Source organism: Elephantulus edwardii, unplaced genomic scaffold (assembly GCF_000299155.1).
Source record: "Elephantulus edwardii isolate Elephantulus edwardi_28Jun2011 unplaced genomic scaffold, EleEdw1.0 scaffold00060, whole genome shotgun sequence".
Taxonomy (NCBI): Eukaryota; Metazoa; Chordata; class Mammalia; order Macroscelidea; family Macroscelididae; genus Elephantulus; species Elephantulus edwardii.
This window is the reverse complement of record NW_006399810.1, coordinates 1911580-1919100: the sequence shown is the minus strand read 5'-3', so window position 1 is coordinate 1919100 and position 7521 is coordinate 1911580.

Genomic DNA, 7521 nt, shown 5'->3' with positions numbered 1-7521 from the left:
CTCCATGATTAATCCTCCCTCCCCCTGCACGTCCTCATCCCTCTGCTCCCACCCACTCCCCTTGGATCCTTATACTCATCTACAATAATGGTTTTATACAATCAAATGGATTGAGAAATTATGGTACATTTACGCAATGGAATACTACACAGCACTCAGGAGCAATAGTTTTGTAAATCATTATCTAATTTGGGAGGGACTGGAGAGTATTATGCTGAATGAATTAACTCAGTCTCACAAGGACAATTATTGTATAAAATCTTTCCCATCTTTTTAATGACTTTTGATCTCTTCATATATTGCAATTAAGTACTACTGTCTAGTTGTAATTGACCCACAGCTGACGCTCCAGCAGGTATTCAGAGGCAGTGAATTACCTGGGAGGACATGACCATCTTTATTCTGCAGAGAAACTGGTGGATTTGAACTGTGTGCCTTCTGGCTAGCAACATTTCTTCTTACCACTAAGCCAGCAGTGCTCCCACGGTTTAATTGATCTTTGATCATTAGTGTTCAATGCAGCAAATGTATTCTCGAGATAGTTTCTAAGTTCAGATAGGATGACTCAAGATTGTATTTTTGGCTTTTCCAGACTGGTTTTCATGTTCTTCAACTTCAGTTTGAACTTGCATATGAGCAACCGATGATTGATTTTTCCCACAGCTGGCTTCTGGTCTTGTTCTGACTATTGATAACTGAGTTTTGACACTAATTCTTTCCACAGGTGTAGTCAGTCTCATTCCTGTGTATCCCACCAGGTGAAGTCCATGTGTTGAGTTGTTATTTAAAGTTTCTTCCAAAGTACTTGCAACACTGGCCCAATTTCTGCCACCTAGGCTATATTTTCCCCCCAACTGCCAATCTTTCTTTTTTTCAGTGTTTTGCATTCTACCATCAAGGTGGTAGAATGGCTAACTCATAGCTGACCCTCTGGTGGATTTTGGGAGACAGTTAATTGCATGGGAGGGGATTGCTCAACTTTCTCCAGCAAAGCTTCTGGTGTGTAACTTCTTATCACCAGGCCACCAGAGCATTCTAGACATCAGCTTTTATTAGTGCATTTTTATTGCATGCTTAATAAATTTCACACTGCAGTAGTCAGTGTTGTTGTTGGGTACTTCCCAGTGGATTCAAAACAGTACTATGAATAACAGATCTGCACCCTGACTTATGCTATGCTACTCTCATTATCTCTAATATACCTGAGCCCATTTTTGGACTGTGCCAGTCCGTCTCATTAAGGGCCTTCCTCTTTCCCTGACCCTCCACCTTTCCAAGCATCATGTCCCTCCCTTTCCAAGGAATAGCCTCTCCTAACAACATACTCAAAGTATGTGAGATGTATCTTTGCCTCCCTTGCCTCCAAGGAGCCCTCTGGTTGCACCTTCTCCAAGACATTTGTTCTTTTTTGCAGTCCATACAATATCAGTACTCTTCATTAACACTACAAGTCAAGGGAATTGATTCTTTTTTTATCCTTACTCATAATCTAGCTTTCAGATGCATAGCAAAGGATTGAAAAGACCATAGCTTGGATCAAGTATACCTTAGTCTTCAAACTGATGTCATTGCTCCTCAAAACTTTGGAGAGTTTCTTTAGAACAGACCTTCCCAATGAAATACGGTGTGTGTGTGTGTGTGTGTGTGTGTGTGTGTGTGTGTGTGTGTGTGTGTTTAAATTTCTTGACTGCTAGTGCCAAATGTGTTGATTGTGGATCCAAGTAAGATGAAAACATTGACAATTACAGGCTTTTTTCCATCTGTCATGGTGTTGCCTATCTGCCCAGTGGTGAAGATTTTTGTCTTCTTGATGTTGAGATATAATCCAAATTGAAGATTGTAGTCTTATATCTTCAGAAGCAGTTTCAAGTCCTCTTCACTTTCAGCAAGCAAGATCATGCCATTTGCATAACACAATCCAGGCCATGATTTTAGCAATTACTTGCTATGCATCTTTATTTTTATATTTTTAAAATTATTTTTATTATTTTTTTTGTGTGTGTACTGTCAAATTGGATCTGACTGGTACAGGAGGAGATTGTCCCTCCTTCTCCAGCAGAGCATCTGGTGGATTTGAACCGTGCACCTCTGGGATTGCAGTGCAGCTTCTTGCCACTAGGCCACCAGACCTTGCCTTGTTATGCATCTTAAAGCTGAACAAAAGCTAAGTATTACAGAAGATGAATCAATGCTTTTGAGTTTTGGAGAAGAATATTGAACATACCATGGACTACCAAGAGGACCAACAGGTCTGTCCTGTAGAAAATGAGGCCAACTTGCTCCTTGGAGGCAAGGATTTTGAAGTACACATAAATAGTACTTTGTTAAGAAATAATTTGTTCTGAAATAAATTGTCATTATTGCTATATGCCAGAGAATCATGTATGACTCCTAGTGACCCTACGAACTTTGTCCTATCCTGTGCCATGCTCATTATGTTTGAGGCCGGAATATAGCAGAAATCAGTAGAAACCCTTCATTTCTTCATCTTTGCCTTTAGTTCTTGGTGCCTTTGAAATAATAATGCTATTTACGGGTCTTCTTCATGCATATATGAATATTATCTTATCACTGATGGGGCTGTACTTCAAAATACTTTGGGGATGTTGCCAGAAGGGACCAGCTCTTGGAGAAGGATATCATGCTTGGAAGGGTGGAGGGCAGGAGAGGAAGGCCCTGCATGAAATGGATTGACACATTAACTGGGGTCAAGGGGGAGGGTAACATGTGTTGAAGACAGTGAGATTGGCTCAGGATGGAGTCGGGTTCAGAGCTATTGATCATAGGGTTGCTATAAGTTGCAGTCCACTTGACAGCATGTATCAACATCAACAAGTGATAAAGATTCACTGCCAGTGCAAAGGTGTGCATTTCGGATCCACTTGCTGCTTTGAGAAGAAAAATGGGCAATTTCCTCCCATGTGATTAACTGCCTCTGAAAACCCACTGGAGGGTCAGCTATGAGTTGGTCTCCATTGGATGGTACATAGAAACAACAACTTCTCCTCACTGCTAAGCGTGACTTTCTTGAGGATTCTCCCCAATGCTCTGTATACTGCGAAGTTTCTCTGCTCTGGCTGATGCAATTTCTGGTAAATTTTTTTTTAGCTTATATTATTTTCCTGTCTCATGGAGCTTTACCTAACATATGTGCCCATCAATACTTAGCCCAACAGTCAAGACTACTGTATGGAAGATTTTTACAGCGCTCCTTGTGTTCATCTGCTCTCTGTTCTCATGGACAAATTATAGTCACTGTGGATGATTTAGACTTTGCTCTTTGTCTCTTCAAATCAGTGAGACTGTCAGGTCCCGTGTGAGTCTCTGCTCCCCGAGCACAGCCGTCAAAGTATCACTAAGCCATGATCAGGGACAATCAAAGCAGTCCTCATCTCATCTCATCTCATCTCATCTCTTTCCATCCTCTAAGGTACCCCAGTTGTAGGCTTTCTATTACCTAACATCCAACTTGGTTTATATATATATATGTTTCCCAAGTATTTGAATTTTTTTTTTAGAGTAATCCTTGTAGGTTCTATGAGAAGGTGTTGCATCATGGTTGGAGGAAGACTTATCAACAACCTGAGTCATACAGATGACACAACCCTGCCTGCTGATCTGAGGAGGACCTGAATTGCTTGCTACAGAAGGTCAAGGGCTGCAGCCTTCAATATGAATTGAATCTCAACATCAAGAAAGCAAAGATTCTCACCACAGGGCCAATTGGTAGTATCATGACAGGTGATGAGGAGATTGAGATTGTTAATGGCTTTTGTTTGCTTAGCTCCAGAATCAAAATGCTTTGTACCAGCAGTCAGGAAATCAAAAGACAAATTGCATTAAGAAAGTCTGCTGGCAGGGACCTCTCCAGAGTACCAAAGAACAATGGTGTCAATCTGGAGACTAAAGTGTGCCTGATCCAGACCCTAGTCTTCATAATTATTTGCTATGTGTCATAAAGCTAGACAATGACTAGGGATGATAGGAAGAGAATTGATGCCTTTGAGCTGTGGTGCTGGGGAAGAGTACTGAATATTCCATGGACTACTAGGAGAACAAACAGGTTCATCCTTGAAAGGGTGAAACCAGGCTGCTCCTTGGAGGCAAGGATTCTAAAGCTTTGTCTGACATACTTTGGTCATGTTGCAAGGGGGGACCAGTTCTTGGAGAGGAACATCATACTTGGAAGGGTGGAGGGACAGAAGATCCTCGATCAGATGGATTGATTCAATGATTGGGAAAATGGGGGTAGTTGTGTCAGAGAAAATGAGGTTGGCTCAAAATAGAGCAGTTGTACATAGGGTTGCTATGAGTTTCAAGAGATTTGATGGAACATAACAACAACAATCTCTGTAGCAGTTGATCCTTCATGGGTACAAGTAGAAATCCACAATCAGACCTTTGGGCATCGTTGATATACAACGCACTGGGATAAATTCAAGAATTAATGAAAAATTGTTTTGGAATGCCTACAAGGTATGAGGCACACTCTTTGAGAGAGGAGGTTTTCATTTCCTTTCCTTAGGCTACAATGTTACATTTTTCAATATGTTCACCCATTCTATAGTATAAATCGTTATGGGTGCAGGTCAGAACCGTTGAGAGTCTTGTTTATTTTATGATTGTACGTTTGTAATTGAATCTCTCTGGTGACCTAGAGGTAAGAAGCATACAGTTGGAATCCACCAGCTGCTCCGCAGGTGAAAGATGGACATTCTCCTCCAGTACGATTTACTGCCTTGACAGTCTGATCAAGTGTCAACTATGTGTCGATTTTGACTCTATGGCACATAACAACAGCAACAACTGCTGTAATAGACTCCTAACTTATCCTTTAAGATCTGCGTTCTGGGGATAATCATCAGTAGTTTTTGCCACTGTTTCTGTTCTTATCAGAGTCTTAATGCAATTAGTGAATCAGGGAGCTCTGGTGCCTGTTGCCAACCCTGAAGACACACAGTTCAAATCCATCAGCTGCTCTGTGGGAGAAAGATGAGCAATCTCCTCCTGTGTGATTTACTGCCTGTTGGAGGTTCAGCTATGAGTCTGATTTGATGGTACATAACAGCCCAAAGGATGAAATTGGACCTGTGAACTCAACAAAGAAGTAGATCCAGTCTTAGCTGGGATTCAGTCAGTGACCTCTGTTTTCACTGGATACAAGTTGGCAAGTTTGTTTTTCTTAACATTTTGACAATCAGGTAAGTAAATGCATAGTCATTCTACCATTGCTTATGCATAGGTCCAGAAAGGAAATGTTACTTATCATCTCTAGGACTTAGTTTCCTCACCATAAAAAAGATACAATTGAATGATTAAGTTAACATGTAGGTTTAACAGCTCATGACACATTTGATTTCCTATGATTATATATCTTGAAAATGTACTGTCGATATATAGTAGGCAAAATGTTTTGAAGGCTTTTTCTTCAATCCCCCCCAAAAGAGGGAAATGCGATTGCTCTGAAGCATTTGCTTTAAAATGTATATGAAATTATTAATAAAAAACTATCTGTAGATTTTAAGGATACAACAGCATGGAGAGATGAAGAAGCACAACGATATCACATAGGGGATATCTTGGCATTCTCCTCATGTGGCAGCTAAACCGGCACTAGAGATGAAGACAGAAACAGCCACTGGACATGAGAGGATTGGCTGCTTGTGCCAGGCCTGTCTGCCACGGTTCTTGGAAAACAAAGGCTGCTCAGTAGAGGAGGGTGATTTGTCTTCCTGACAAAGCTCCTGCCAGGAAAAAATACACATAACTCAACTCTGAGCTTTCTATAAGCTCTGCCAAATCCGACAGGCAGGTAACAAAACACTGCAAAGAAAGCCGTGACAAGCTCAGTCTGGTGAGGCCAAGACCATTCCCTTAATTACTCTACCTGGTGACAAAAGCTATTTATCAAGCTTGAAATAAAGTGGTTTTAAAGTCAGAAATTTATGTGCTAGCCAGTCAGAGGCTATGATTTTGGGGATACTGTTTTAAAAGGGAGTAACTGTGGTGGCATGTTAGTAACCAGATCGCTAATGAAAAGTCCAGTGGTTTGAATGTCCCTTCAGTACAGGCAGACTAGGCAGCCTCCTTTCAAAAGGGTTCACAACCCTCAACCTCTAGAACTGGTAGAACTGGGGCGCTTCTCCTCTGTCCTGCAAGGTAGTGAATGAGGGGCATCAACTAAGAGGCAATAATGGGCTTGCTTTTTCATAATGGGTTTGTTTTTTCAAGTGGACATAAATTAGGATGAAAACAAACTGGAGAGATAAACAGCAATGTTTGTAGTTTCCTTTTTAAAAAATAATTTCTCTTTTTCATATCAAGTTCACTGCTACCTACATATTTCTAGTCAATTACATTTTGGCAAAGCCAAGATCATATCCTGAAGTCAAAAGTAAGATATTAATTCTAAATTCACTTGTTTAACACAGTTTTTTAATTGTATTAAGTGAATAATTAAAGGAAGATGGAGTGATCTTTGAAAAATGGGTGTATTTATTAAATAAACATGTTTAAAGTGTTGACTTTATGGCAGGCATTGATAGAGTAACTAGGGACAGTGGTAGTGAACAAGCTAACAAGGGCTTCTTATCTCAGGAGCACACATGTGTACACATGAGGTAACATACATAAATGACCAAATATGGTTTGTGATAAATATGGAGTAGACTCACTGATGTGAAGTCAATTCTTCCCCACTTTTTAGAAAAATTAATTTTAATGAAAGCTTACAGAGACTTTGGATTTTCGTTCATTCATTGTTGCACACTTTCCTCTCTACCTACCCCTCACCCCCAGTTTGCTTTTCTCTTTGAAAAGTAAAAAAAAAAACCCACAAAAAACAAAATTCTTCCATTGTTACACATCTCCACCTTCTCATCCCAACCCCCTGCCAGTCCACTCCACTACGCAGCTTTCATTCTGGACTCTTGTCATGAAAATAATGCATATTCATATATCTCTTTTAAACAATTCTTTCCCTCATCTGTTTCAATGTAGTATACATTAATTATCCCCTCTTTTCTTAGTTTCCCCTCAACCCAGATGTCAATCCACTTTACAACAGTGACATTAATGCAGTATTTGTCCTTTTGTGACTGAGATATTTCACTCCAGGGCCACCCATTTTCTTTGTTTTCAATGTAGCATAGTATTCCATTGTGTGACTATAGCAGACCTTCTCTATCCATTCGTTTGTTGAGGGCACGTGGGTTGCTTCCAACTCTTTGCTATTGCGAACAAAGCCACAATAAATATGAATATGCATATTTCTGCTTGGGTGGCAGTTATGGTCTCTTTAGGGTATATCCCCAAGTAGTGGAATTGCTGGGCCAAATGGTATTTCTATTTCCAACTTTTTGAGAAAGTACCATACTGACTTCCACAGTGATTGTACCGTTTTACACTTCCACCAAAAGTCAAAAAGGGTTCTAATTTCTCTACCAGATTTTGTTGTTTGCTGGTCTATTAAATTTTACTATTCTTATTGGGTGAGATGATATTTCATAGTTGTTTTGATTT